Source organism: Mesoplodon mirus (genome assembly GCF_964341445.2).
Source record: "Mesoplodon mirus genome assembly, chromosome: 8".
Classification (NCBI taxonomy): domain Eukaryota; kingdom Metazoa; phylum Chordata; class Mammalia; order Artiodactyla; family Ziphiidae; genus Mesoplodon; species Mesoplodon mirus.
The window spans coordinates 59,687,478-59,702,399 of NC_138984.1; the positions used below are offsets into that span (position 1 = coordinate 59,687,478).

General features: G+C 33.2%; 1 protein-coding gene across 1 annotated transcript in view; it reads right to left on the reverse strand.

Annotated features, from left to right (window-relative positions):
- LRP1B (LDL receptor related protein 1B) overlaps positions 1-14,922 on the reverse strand; it is a gene marked incomplete at its 3' end in the record, with an annotated part of 2,351,282 nt that overhangs the window by 2,064,617 nt on the left and 271,743 nt on the right. Inside the window, exon 9 of the mRNA XM_082630936.1 lies at positions 2,723-2,906. The remainder of the gene's footprint in view (positions 1-2,722; positions 2,907-14,922) is intronic.

Sequence of the window (14,922 nt, forward strand, 5' to 3'; positions counted from 1 at the left end):
TATACTTCTCAGGCTTCCATGTCAAATTTTTAGCAAACAAAAGATTCTTTATTATATGATCTCAAAAAAAGGGACCTCAACCGTATTGCACGATAAGTCTATTTTTGTTTTAATATTAGAGTTGAGTCTATGCCATAGTGAGAGAACAAGAAATTTCCATTTATATTTCAGAAGTAATATTTGCAAACACACAGACATTGAAAAGAGAAAAATGGTTGAGAAGCTGTATTCCTCCTAATAGTGTTTATGTAAGTCTGGTCGAACACATTTATCTTTAAGAGCCACATAAATGCTTTGCAAACACCTGTAAAATTCAGTAGAAAGTCTCAAAGCCCTTGCTATTTTTGTGACAGTGATAGGTGAATGATAAACCTCTTTGCTATGTAAGGAACTCTGAAGCAAGAATAAAGTCTCAACCTTTAAAAAACCATCCTTTGCAGACATCCTTTGCTGTCGCTCATGTGCAAGCTATCACATCTGCCAAATTTCTCCTCAAGGTATGGCAGTCCCATTATTTCGCTGCTCAGTTCATTCACCACTATCTAATTAACAGCCATTCTTCACTTTTCTGGCTTTTTCTTACTGCATCTTGCTTTCTATAGCACAGCCCCACATAGTCAGCGACCCTGTAGCAATGATCAAGAAAAGTGCTCCAACAGGTAGCATGAAAGTCCTGAGACCAGTTAGCTCATGATCCATCATCCTTCCCCCACCTTTGACCAGAGCAAGGGCTGAAGACTGCTCCCTCTTGCTTTTATTCCACAGTCCTGGTCATGCTTGTGGTCTTTCAGGATACATAAACCACTATTCCCTTTCCATTCTGCCTTTAAACTGGGGAGGAGACAGTAGAGAGAGGGATGGAAAAGGCCATGATCAAGAGGAGGTACACATGGTAAGAGATAACTGCTTTCTCGAATCCACTGCAATTATAATCTCTAGCATTGCCTTTAAACATTTAGATTGCTACAATGATTGTTATTCAAATAAGTTTTCAGAAGAATGATTTTGAATATCTCAGATTGTGTATAATAATGGAATCCTCTGGGGTTTTTTTAAATAATAGATTTTGAAAATATCCCTGAAATTCTTTCTAAATTCTAAGAGGGCAAACAAAAACACAGTAAATAATGTGTTTAATGTTTTGAATGATTAGTAGGTTAGTTTTCTATGGTTTAAATTTATTGTGGGGTTATATTTTTAAGTATACCAATATTTTCATAAATAGGGGGTCTTTATATAACTAAGGTTCTTAGTATATTTTGTGTTTATTTAAAACAGAGCTAGAAAAGTCTGTTAATACTGCTAAAGCCCAATCCACCTGCACATCTCTAGGGATTTAGGAGGTTTTTCCTTTTACTACAGGAGTTCTTAGTTGGAGAAACTGTTTCATGATACATGCAGACTTCTGCAAATCTATATTAAGTGTGACCAAATGGCATAAGGTCAAGGGTCCATCTTCATCTCTCAACAGAGTTAACCTTAATTCTATGGGAATCTCATGAGGTTGGGAAAAAGACACGTGTTCCCTTCCCCTGTACTAGCACTGAGGAGCATGGGGTGGGGTATGCCCTCATTCTCTAACTAGCTGGTGTTATAGTTGTTCTCAAAGTGTCTACAACATAATATACCCTAACTCCCTGATTAGAAGCTTCAAGTATGTCATTTTAACGTCTGTTCCTACATTTAGCACATATTTATTAAACATCCCATGCAGCAAGATCAATATCATAAGTCCAAGGATTTAGTGGCACAAGGATACATATTTCCCATTGCTAAGCATTACATGATCTATTGAACTTTCCAATAGTTTTGGTTTCTAGGGTCTAGTTGCTCTCACCTCTTTTTCTTTCAAGTTTGTTGTTGCTTACAGGTATATAAATGATACATGAATATTAATTTTTAAAATTTAAACAAAAGAGAAGTGCAACTTCTAAATGTTCCTTCCTCCTTTTACCTTCAGCTACACGTAAGAGAGAACCAACTCAAAATGGATTACATAATGAGAAGAAAATTTATTATGCCCTAGAATAGGGTACACAAGTGAGAGCAACCCTAACGCTGACAGATTTGTCAGCTCACTCACATCCTTAAAGGCCCAGGTTCTTTTCATCTGCCGGCTATGCCATGTTAGCATGACGCATGATGGTATTAGTACCCAAGTCAGCTCCAGCATCACACCTATCACACACACATCCAGACATACCTGACAATGTTCCCCAGAAAACTGACCCCTCATGTGTATTTTCTTTGTTTTAAGTTCACGAGAGTTTTTGCTAGAAGTCCTCATTAGACCTCCCTTCATACCCCATTAACCACTCCTAAACCAACTGCTGTCACATTGAATAGAATTAACATGTTTAGCACAGAGTAATTAGGATTGAGGAAAAGGGTTGCCTTCTCTGAGCAAAGAGCTGTACTTAAGAAGATGGAGGCCTGAAAAAAAAAATGCTGTTACAGATACTGTCAGAAAGGGCATTGGTAATACATGATTGTTCACTCCAACTGGGTACTTTGAAAACAGAGTTAAATATGGGGACTATTTACAAAGGTATGAATGGGGCTTAAGAAAACAAACAAGGCATAGTGCAGAACCTAGTGGCTCACAGTAGCAGGGAACTGTTAAGATCCCTAGGCCCAAAAAGAGAGGAATAGGAATGGTTACTAGAAACCAGAGGTGGTGTCTGATTGAAACTGTGCCTCTTATTAGAGAGAAGGATCTTACCTCCAGTGACTTGGAAAGGAAGGAGTCAACGTAATAAACATCCCAACACTATTTTAATTTGCCTTTGTTCATTTCCTGGCAAGACCCAAAGAGAAGCAAAGTTCCAAGATGAGGTCTGTGGTTGTAGTCCTACCACCTTAGCCTCCCAGGTCCAGAGCAGACTGGAAATGGGTGATGAGTGGATCTGGAGGAGAAATGAAGACTACTCAACACAGATATCAATAACGGCAATTATTATTATAATTTTAGTAAATCTCACATATAACCTACTTTATATCTTATATAGTGTCTGCTATAGTATTTATGCATCATTTATTCAAAGTTACATTTTTAACTTTTATAAAAATATGGCAATTATATATGTGAGTACGTTTTCTTCAGTTTCTTGCTGAAAGTTTCAAATGTTGCTAGATATTGCCAAATCGCAATTTAAAAATGCTTTTAATTTGCATTAATATTGGTGTTGATTTTTTTCATATTTTTTATATAAAGGTTGACTATTTTTTTATTTGGCTGCTTCTGCTTATCCCCAGTCTGCTGTTTATTTTTTTGTTTATTCTTATTTCTCTTCATGAAATTTTTTTTCAGAAATTTTAGTTTATATATGGTCAGATTTGTCAGTCTTTCACTTTCTAGTTGACTTGTTGTGTTGCTTACAAAATTTCTTCTCCAAAATTCTATAAAGTTATTCTTCCATATTTGGTTATTTAAAAATAATTTCTTTAACCTTTTGTTCTCTAATCCAAATGGAAGTTACAGCAAATGTAGGTTAATTTTTGTTTTTATGTGTATAATGTAAATTGGACAACTAATGGTATATTCTGAAAGATAATCAATGTACATCAATGTAATTTTTAATTTCCACACGTTTGAAGAGCCACTTTTTCATGATTCTATTTCTTGGCCACTTATTGTTTATTACTAATCTATTTGTTTATTTCTGTTTGATTAAAAGTTTGATTGATGCAATTTATAGAATGTACTCATGTTATATAAAATAACTATGCAATTTTTTGTCATCAAATTTTCATAATTTTCTTGGATATTGTTATGAAACTGCACTTTTAGGTTGGACATGAGGATAAAATTTTCAAATTTTCTAACATCATGAATTTAAAAAAAGATTGTGTTTAATTAATTATTTAAAATAGATTTGATACTTTTACATTTACTTTGCACTTGGTTAGCTTTATAACTAACTTTTTTATTGATTCTACAATGTTTTTAATTGTATTGTATCTGATCCTTTTGGATTTTCTTGAAGAAAATTCTATAATCTTCAAATAATGATGATTCTATTATCTTACATTTTTAAAAATATTTACTAATCTCATTTTTCTTGTCTTAATGCTTATTTATTTTTACCTATATATATTTGGCTATTTTCTGTAGTAAAGTATTACAATGGTGATAGGCAGACATTCCCACTTTTTAGTAAATGACATTTTTTTGGTAATTCTCCATCACTATAGATTCTGATTAGAAAAACTTTATTACTCACTAAAAAAACACCAAATTTTATTATTCCCTAATTTAATTGGCTAAAATATAGGTAAGTTTATGTAACTATATTCTCAATCACCCCAAACTGTACTACTTTCAAGAGCAATACAAGCACCTCCATTTCTAGATTTCAATTATTCACAAAAGAATTGCATAAAAATAATAAAATAGAATAGTAAAAAAATTGAAATGGCTAATCTGTATTGAGGTGTTGTTCTAAGAATTTTATATGCATTAGCATGTTGAATCCTTGCTCCATGAAATAGGTACTCTTACTATCTCCATTTTATAGGTAGGAAACAGAAACAGGAAAGCAATACTGCACAAAAATGTTAGAGGTGGGAAATGGTTCCCAGAATTCTGGCTCCACCTACCATATCCTTAGATAGTACAATTTGCTGCATAAACTGTAAACTAATTAAAAATTTGAGGCTAGAGCTTTCTCACATTACTTTTTCAAGTTTCTGAACATTAAATTGACCCTTTCATCTCTGTTTGACCAAAGCTCAAAAAAACTTTCTTTTTTAAGAGCCAGGCTGCACTACCTGGATTAGTTTTGTGACTTCCACATTGGAAGGACTTTCCTAGAATCCAGATTAGAAATATAAACTTCTTTTCGCCTCCAGCTCTGCATAAGTCTCAGAGCAATCAGGTATTTTCTGGTCACTTGGGAAATCCCCCATAGATTGATCCATGTAAAATTTTCTATATCTGACCATTTTGATGATTGATACTTCCTTATGTGAATGCATAACCACTGTAAGACTTGGGAATAAGGTCCTTTATGTGAGCTTACTTGATTAAAAAAAAAAATCATGTACTGTGCCGATGTCTTCCGAAAGAAGATAGCATGCAATGGATCTCTGCTTATGTGTACAACCAGATAATCACATAAAGCCTTTGAAGAGAGAAAGGATGGAAAATAACCATGATGTATTAAGTGCTAATCTGTTGTGGGAATTGTGACAAGTGCTTCTAGAAATACATGCCTTATATTTGTGTCCTCACAACTCATTATCTCCATTTTTTCACATGAGGAAATTGAGTTTGCAGAGATATCTGAAAACATTTTACCATAAATTACACTTGCCATACCTTCATTCTTAAAATAAATTCCTCTTAACACATCTGTAACTGGAAGTCAACTCACATACTCTCTTTTACCATGAGGGAGATTCTTACCCAGTATATATTTTACTGGATAATCTGAACTCACAGCTCAAACACACTACCGCTACATTTTCAAATTTTAGTAAATTAGGAAAGTCTCTGAATTTAATATAAATCTGGAAATAACAAGTAGGTAACATAATATATCTTGCCAAAAATAAAAATAATAATGCTATGTACATTTGCATAGTGTTATAACAGTCTATCCGATGACTTGGATCAAGATCTTTTTTTTCTTCCATTTTCTAGATGGTAAGTCTAGACTTGAGACTTCTGAATTCTAGTACACTACTCTGTCTCTTCTAGTACTCTTAAAAGGTTCAAATTTTGGGCCCATGATATCCCTAACCATGAGAAGCCAATCAGCCCAGTTTTAGTATTAACCTTAACCTTTTAACCTTAAAAGGTGATATCTAAATCTGACTTTAACTGACCAACAAACCCTGAGGAAGTTTCCACTCCAGAAGCTTGATGGAAAGAAGTAACTGAAGTATCTCCAGAGAGACTAAAGACCAGAGAATATATATAACTCCATATGTCTTCAGGGTCTTCAGTAAAGTGATCCAATTTATGAAGACCAGCATATTTGAAGAACTATTTCCTACCACTGTGAAGGTAAAACCTGCCTTTGTATCTCTCTCTTTGAATGTTACAGGATTATATAGTAAGATGCAGTTACAAAGGCACAGTAACTAGAAACCTTCCACACTGAAGACTGAAAAGTGGCAATCTTGTAGGCTTACTATACGTTCCTGACATTATTTATTCTGAAAGCACAGCAACAGTCAATAAATAGTGATGAATTTTTAAAAACTCTTCGTCCCTAATATTAAAACAAGTTCTGCCAATTGTGAGTGTTCGATAAATATTTGTTGAATAAATGCGTGAATTGAAAAACAACAGACAGTTCTGCAAATTCCTAGTTAGATCCACTCTAGTGAGAAATGGACATTCCTCACTTTCCTTTCTAGAAGAATCTGGAATAAAAGTGGTAAATTTCCATTCTTTGAGGCATCTTGTTTATATCTGGCAACTAGTATCTATTTTCTACAAAACGGTTCTCATAATCTGGCTGTACATAAAATTCCTCAAAAATATCTGAGCTCTGCAAGTGCAGGAGCTAACAGAACAGCTGCCAGACATGATATCCGTTCAGAAAAACTAACTCACTTGTAAATAACTTCAATTGTTAGATTTTTGTAATGGAGTTTGGTCTAAAGTAATTGGACCATAATTAGTCTGGGAGTGCAGAGATTTAGAATCTAGTCTTACATTTATCATTAACTATATAGTTAATATTTGGCAAATAATTAAACTGAGTTCAAATTCCCTCATGTTAAAATTAGGAAACTGAACTCTGATCTTTAGGACAACTGTAGCTTTGAGATACTATGATTATGAGAGCCTGTGCCTTCTATTTAAATAATTATATATTTCCAAGGTTGTAGTGTTTTAATTTTATGACATATGTTAGTTCATAGCTACTACAAGAAAAATGTTTTGATAAGAGCATAACATCTACACACAGCCTTGTTTCTGAGGAAATGCAACTGATTTTACAGCCATCTGCTTTATGATGTAGATTTAGGAAATGCGATTTTGCAAAAAGTATAGCTTGCATACAATAGCAAAGCACCACTATGTTTGAAAACTAATACCTTTAAGTGTTTTTTTTGTTTTGTTTTGTTTTGTATTTTCTACCAGGTTGATACACGTGTTATTCACACCTGCTTATACATTCCAGCCTTAAGTGCCAGCTATTGTCCATGACTCTCTCTGAAGGTAATAAAAAAATATAAATGCATCCATCAAATAATCGCCTAAGTATGCTATTAAAACTAAATGAGGGGCTGCTCTGGTGGTGCAATGGTTAAAAATCTCCTGCCAGTGCAGGGGACACTGGTTTGAGCCCTGGTCCGGGAAGATCCCACATGCTGCGGAGCAACTAAGCCCGTGCTCCACAACTATTGAGCCTGAGCTCTAGAGCCGCGAGCCATGACTACTGAGCCCACACACCACAACTACTGAAGCCCGTGCTCCTAGAGCCTGTGCTCTGCAACGAGAAGCCACCGCAATGGGAAACCCATGCACTGTAACAAAGAGTAGTCCCCGCTTGCCGCAACTAAAATAAGCCCACACGCAGCAACGAAGACCCAACAGAGCCAAAAATAAATAAACAAAAATAAAAATAAATTTAAAAAGACAACTAAATGAGGTCATCTCTCACTTAGGAAGACACAAGGCTGTACATTCGTTCTATACACTGAGGCAACTTGGCAAAATAACATTTCACTGCATGGCCACTATTATATTATCAGAAGAACTTTTAAGTGGGTAAGATATTTTTAAAAACTTGCTATTAAATTTTGGTTTGTTTCCTGGCTTTTACAGGAAGTTTGTAATACTACATTTGGCTAACTGAAGATGAAATGAAGTTGACACACTGAATATAACAAAAGCAAACAAAATGTCAGTAGTCCTTTAAGAGATATATGCTACCACAGCAAAGCAAGAAGTGAGCCTTTCTAACCAGATTCCAAGCATATTCTGTCATATTACTGTAGTTATGAATCTTTATATCTCATGAGAAGGGCATGCAATTTGACATCTTTTTCTCTGAATAGATGATAGGTTAATTACTACAATTAAAAAAATAAACATCCATTTTTGATTAAAAAATAATAATATAGTAAGATTGTACACACACACAGCCCTCAGCCCCAAATTTTACTAAATTAAGGAATACTTTACTAAATAAAGGCTATCATTCATAGTCATTATAAAAATGTCCCACTAGTTCCATGGTAATTTAATATTTTATTGAATACATTATCCAATGCAACCAGAAAAGAGAAAACAATTAGAGGCATAATAATTGAATGAAAATTATTTTCACGTGTAGGTGATTTGACAGTTTACCTAGATAATCTTGGAAAATCAATGACAAAACTAACACAATGGTAAAATAGTGTTAAAGGATCCAAGTACTTAAAGGATCTAAAATTAACATGTAAAAGTCAGTAGCGTTCATATGTACAAATAATGGTCAGTTAGAAGATGTAATGGAAAAGAGAACTCCATTATAAAAAAAAAATAAAGATTAAATACTCGTGAATAAACTTAATAAGGTATTTGAGAATCCTACAACAGGAAACCTTTGAAAACACTAAAAAAAGAAATCCCACAAAAGTACATTTAAATAACATCTCATGTTCTTAGATATGATGACAGAACATTATAAAAATTCTATTATCCCCAAGTTAATATAAAAATCCAATAAAATAATTACTTTTGGAGATATGAATTATATTAAAATAAATATGGAACAATCATTCAACAAAACCTAGGAAGGCTCTAAATAGGATATCAGTGAGAGGAAACTAGGCCTATAAGATAATAAAACATACTTCAAAGCCTCAAGAATCAAAGTAGAGTGTAACTGACACATAAATAGGTGGATTAGTGGAAAATACTTTAAGAAAGTTCAAAAATAGATTCCAATATATAATAAAATTTCAGTAATATGAAGAAGGTCACAGCTCACATTAATGAGAGGGAGAAAACACTAAGAAAAGGTGTTGAGACAACTGGACAGAAATTTGGGAAAATATAAACAGGCACCCATAATCCAAATCACTCAACCACAAAGTTCCAAAGGGATCAGAGATCTAGATGTAGAAATTTAGAAAAGTATACCAGAAAGCAGGGGAAAACCTGTCTAATTGTGACTTAAAATCCAGTTGTACTAAAAGAAAAAACACATTTATTTGGTTACATATACAATGACAACCAAAAGACAAAACCAAAAGATAAATAACAATATAAGTTGACAAATAACAATATATGTTACAACAAATGTAATGTGTATGTACACACATACACACACACAAGTGTATATATACTTTCTATCTCTGTCCATTGAGAGGGACTAGAAGCAGAACACACCAAGAAGAATAAGCACATTTAGATCTAGGCTGAAGGGCCCTCTAGGTAAATTCATAAAGAAAAATAAAAATGTATGGATGCATAATAATATTTCAAAGAAAGAAGGAAAGTGATGAGGGAAGGAGGGAGGAAGGAATGAAGGAAGGAAAAAAAGACTGACATAACTAGAAGATAACTCATTTGAAGACCTTAATATAATAGCTGATTCAGGCAAAGACCATCAGTGGATGCAAATCATTGGGTAAAGGTAGTTTGTGGAACAGGTTATCTGCAAGATTTCAAAATATCAGCATGTGTATTATTTATTATGAGAGGAAACAGCTACTTTTGAAATGGAGACATGATATATACCACTTTAATCAAATAATCATATTTAGCTTCACTAATAATGAAATACACCAATATTATTTGCCTTTTGATGTGATAAAATAAGAAGTATGCATCATCATTTATGTAGTACCTTGCCAAAAATGTGTAACTTGCACTAATCATTGAGAGGCAACCACAACAGCCAGACTGTATGACATAATGAACCCAGTTGACCTAAACTCTCAAAAATGTTGAAAAAATGAAAGGCAAAACTAATTGGGGGACTGGTGTAGATCAAAGGAAACAAAATAATCATAAAATATAATTCTTGTTTGGTTTTTGCAGAGAGGTGCTGAAGGTGGGAAGGGAGTCGTGGCTTACAATGAAATCACTGAAGCAATTACTAAAATGTGAATATAAGCTCTATATTAGTAACATAATTTTATTATGAGTGTTCAAGTTTTTGGATGTGATAATATTGAGATTCTGCAGAAGACTGCCCTTTTTCTTAGGAGATATTTTCTGTAATATTCAATGGACATAGTATCTTCAATAACTTCAACTTAATTTCAATGGTTCAAAATGACAGAAAATGAGAAATATCAAGAAATTAGTATTAACATTTGCTAGATTTAAGACACCCAACATATGGGTGTCTACTGCAATATTCTTTGAGAGTTTTTCTATAAGTTTGAAAATTTCCTAAATTAAAAGTTGGGAAAATTCAAATATAAATAGGTACTGAAACCTTTCAAAATTTTGCGTTGTTTTGATTTTGATATTCACTGGATTTAAGTCAAAGTTATTTCAAATGATAATTGTCATCAAGAAAAATCTAAAATTGAAGATATTATATAATAAAGAATTGTAAGATTCTCCTGATTCAGTTTCAATAGTCTGCAATATTTTTTTAAAGTAAACATACATTTTATGAAAATGACATTAGTATTCAGATTGGAATTTTTTAAACTGTAAATTATTAATGTACTTATAAAATGTTATATTTTAATTCTATATTGAATTAATTAATATAATTAATAATTTATTAATTTAGAAAGCATTTTTCATCTGGAATTTTCTGAGTTTTTCTATGCAAAGTTTTGTAAATGTGTGGTTTTCTTAGGAAATAAGAGCCTATTAGTCAAAACACCTAGGAAGTCAATATTGAAATTATAAGGGTAAGTTTTATATACTTTTCAAAGCAAACTGCATTTTATGCAGAATATACTCCACATAATTGAAGGATTTTCAATATTTTCCAAAATCAAGACCTTTTGTTCTTGTTATATTATGGTACTCTCTATGAAGATTACTTGCTTGTCAATAATTGAGCAAGTCAAAATTTATTTCATCGTAACTCCAAAGTATGAAATTTACTGATTGTTTAGCTACTTGTAGAAATATCCAAAGTGCTCAGTGAACATCAATTTGTGTTTTATAATTGTAACGTTTTTCTGTAGAGTTAAGTATTTCAGTGTTCCCTGGACATAATATAAATGGGTTTCCATTTCCTATTATTCAAGATTGCCTAGTATGACAATTTTTAAGATGTTGAGGATTTTTTTTAAATTATGGACTTATGGAACACACACACACGTGTGCACACACACTGCACAGTACTGTCATATTATCCTACTTTAAATAAGTGAGAATTGTCCCAGACATGTTTTGTTCTCACATGACCTCCTAATCATTGTGTATATTACCTTATGTAGCAAAAGATGTAATAAAGTTAAGGTTCTTGAGAGAAGGACATTATCGTGGACTATTTGGGTGGCCCCCAACTACAATCACATGCATCCTTATACCAGACAAGTAGAGAGGATTTTGAGACACACATACAGAAAAAATGATATGTGGAGATGGAGGTAGAGATTGGAGCAAAGCAACGACAAGCCAAGGAATGTCGACAACAGCTGAAAGAGGCAAAAAAAATGTAATCTCTTCTAGAACCTCTGAGGTGAGCACAAATCTATCAACACCTTGATTCAAACTTCTGACCTCTGGAACTGTGAAAGAATAAATTTCTGTTGTTTTAAGCCATACCGGTTTTAGTAACTTATTATAGCATCCTTGGGAAACTCATATAAATGGGTAACCTAACCAGGATAGCTGAAACAAAATGATACAAAGTGTATCAATGAACATGATGATACCCAAGAGAAACTATCCAACCTGGAGAACACAGAGAAAGATAACTGAAGAAAAATATTTACAGGTTATTTGGAAATTATCAAGCATTCTAACATATGTGTAATTTTGGATCCCAGAAAGAGAAAAATAGATAAAGGACAAGACTTTTTGAAGAAATCATGTCTGAAAACTCCCCAAATTTGGTTTTAAAAAATTATAGATTTGGGCTTCCCTGGTGGAGCAGTGGTTAAAGAATCCACCTGCCAATGCAGGGGACAGGGGTTCGAGCCCTGGTCCAGGAAGATCCCACATGCCGCGGAGCAACTGAGTCTGTGTGCCACAACTACTGAGCCTGTGCTCTAGAGCCCGCCAGCCACAACTACTGAGGCTGTGTGCCACAACTACTGAAGCCCATGCGTCTAGAGGCCATGCTCCACAACAAAAGAAACCACTGCAGTGAGAAGTCCGTGCACCACAATGAAGAGTAGCCCCTGCTTGCCACAACTAGAGAAAAGCCCACGCACAGCAATGAAGACCCAATGCAGCCAAAAAAAAAAAAAAATTTTTTTGTTAAAAAAAAAATACAGATTCAAAAAGCTTAATAAACTCCAAGAGGGTAAATACAAAAAGAAAAACTCCTAGACACATTTAAACCATTAAGAGTAAAATCAAAATGAAAAATCTTAAAAGCAGAGAGAAAAATATGTTATATTGTATACAGGGAATAATGATTTTTTGACTTTTAACAAAAACAATGAAAGCCAAAAGGCATTGGAATTACATAAAATTCTATCAATCAATAATTCTATATTTAATAAAGCTATCATTAAAAATTGAAAGTGAAAGACATTTCACTATAAACAAAATTTATCTCAAAATGGATCACAGACCTAAATGTCAAAGTTAAACTATAAAACTTCTAGAGGAAACTGGAGAAAATATATGAACTGTGTATTATACAAAGACTTTTTAGATAGAACACAAACAACTTGAACCGTAGGAAAAAAATATTCAAATCTGACACTGTTAATTTACAATTTTTGTTCTTCGAAAGAAACATTTAAGAAAATGAATAGACAAATCACAGATTGGGTGAAATTAACTGCATAAAGATTTGTATCCAGAATATATTAAGTACTTACACAACTGAAAAAGGAGAAAATAAACTATCCAATTAAAAGATGGGCAAAAGAGTTAAAGAGAATTCACAAAAAAGGTTATGAATGTAGCAAATAAGTTTATGAAAAGATGTTCAGCAATATCGGTCATGAGGAAAATGCAAATTAAAACCACAGTAAGATACCACTACAAACTCACTATCTAGAATTAGAAATAGACAATACCCAAATATTGTCAAGAATGTGGAGGAACTGGAGCCCTCATACATTGCTGGTAGGAATATATGTATATAAATTATACAGTCACATTGGAAAGCAGTTTGGCAACTTTAAAAAATAATGAACTTACCCTTATCATATAATATAGAAATGTAATTACTAGGAAATAAGAAACATACATCCAAAGAAAGATTTTTATGTGGAAATTTATAGCAGCATTATTCCTAACAGCCAAAACCTAAAAACAACCAAAATGTCAAGCAACATGTGATGGATAAATACAATGTTGTATATCCATACTCGTGGTAACAACTGAACAACTGTATAATTGTTCCTTAAACTCATCAAACTATAAATTTATGACATAAATTTTATAACAGGTAACCCAAAAATAAATTTAACTTGATAAACTCTCATAAATATACTCTCCAAATATTCTAAGGTTTTGTAACTAGTAAACTTTCTTACATGGCAATAATCAATCAACAAAATTTAATGAGTACCACAAATATATATGTAAAGAAGTCTTCCTTCTGAACATAAAAGAAAAGGTATGATGTTATCCCCTATATCCAAGGCACATAAATATTGTTTTTCCTCTTGGTTTTATTTTAATCCTCTCAAGGAGGAAGGAACTGCTTTTTGTGTGCAACTTTTATATGACAGGTACTGGTTTAGATTCTTTACATGCATTATTAAGTTAACACTGACTTTTAAAGAATGTGCATGTTATAATAAACATTATATGTCTGGTTTCAGAATATCAATGAACCTGCTGATGGTCAGATAGAAAGCAGAAAAACTGGGATTTGAATCAGGGCTTCAAAGTATGTGGTTTTCCTTCATTTTGGCTTTTTTTTCCCCTTACACATGAGACTAAATATACCCTTGTTCACAAAACGTAACTATTAGGACCCAAAATTAAGACCATCTGTATTGACATGGCTTAACTGTTTGCTTCAGGAAATTACTGTAAACCAATTTATCTGTACAAATAGTTTACTTCTGGGCAAAACTCTCCTATCAGGACAATATATTGCTCATCTGGTCAAACAACTCACTTTTCAAATACCAATTTACTTATTAGGTCTCACTTTGAATCTTTTGATACTGTGTATTCAAATACTAAACAGTTATATCACAGATGTTCCCCCATCTTATTTACTCATTCTAGCCCAGAACCCAAAATCCTATAAATATTACCAACTGACTGCCCCATTCTAAAACACTTCCAATGCTCTTTCAATGTCAAGTTTTCTCTTGCCGCAGTAGGCAGTCCTTAGAAGACAAACTTTGGCTTAGGTCTTCTATTTAAATTATATGAGAATTTTCCTCGTTTTTGCTTGTTTGTTTGCTTGTTTGGTCTCTGAGAGTGTGACTTAGTGATAGATCCTATCACCAAAATTTCCATCCACTGGATTTGCTGGATCTTAAATTTCAGACAGCTAACCAATAGCATGGGAGCCTAAGCCATGAGGTGTGCCAGCAACATATATATATAATCAACCATTGTCATTCTTTCAGGATTGCTTCTCGTTTTAAGTGTATGTTTCCTCCAAGTCAGATGCCAGCTTTTTAAAAAACATGTATTTCACATCTTAACTCTAATTTTTATATTTCTAAGTGGCAAAATTTTATCCAAGATAATCTTAAATTACAGTAGGACTTAGGGAACTTTCAATATAAATAAAATTGTTCATTTGAGAAATATCTTAAAACAAAAAGGGAACAAAATTCCAAACGCCTAGTGATCTCCATTTCTTGACTGGTTTGAGGAAGCTCCTAAATAATTTTTTATAACAA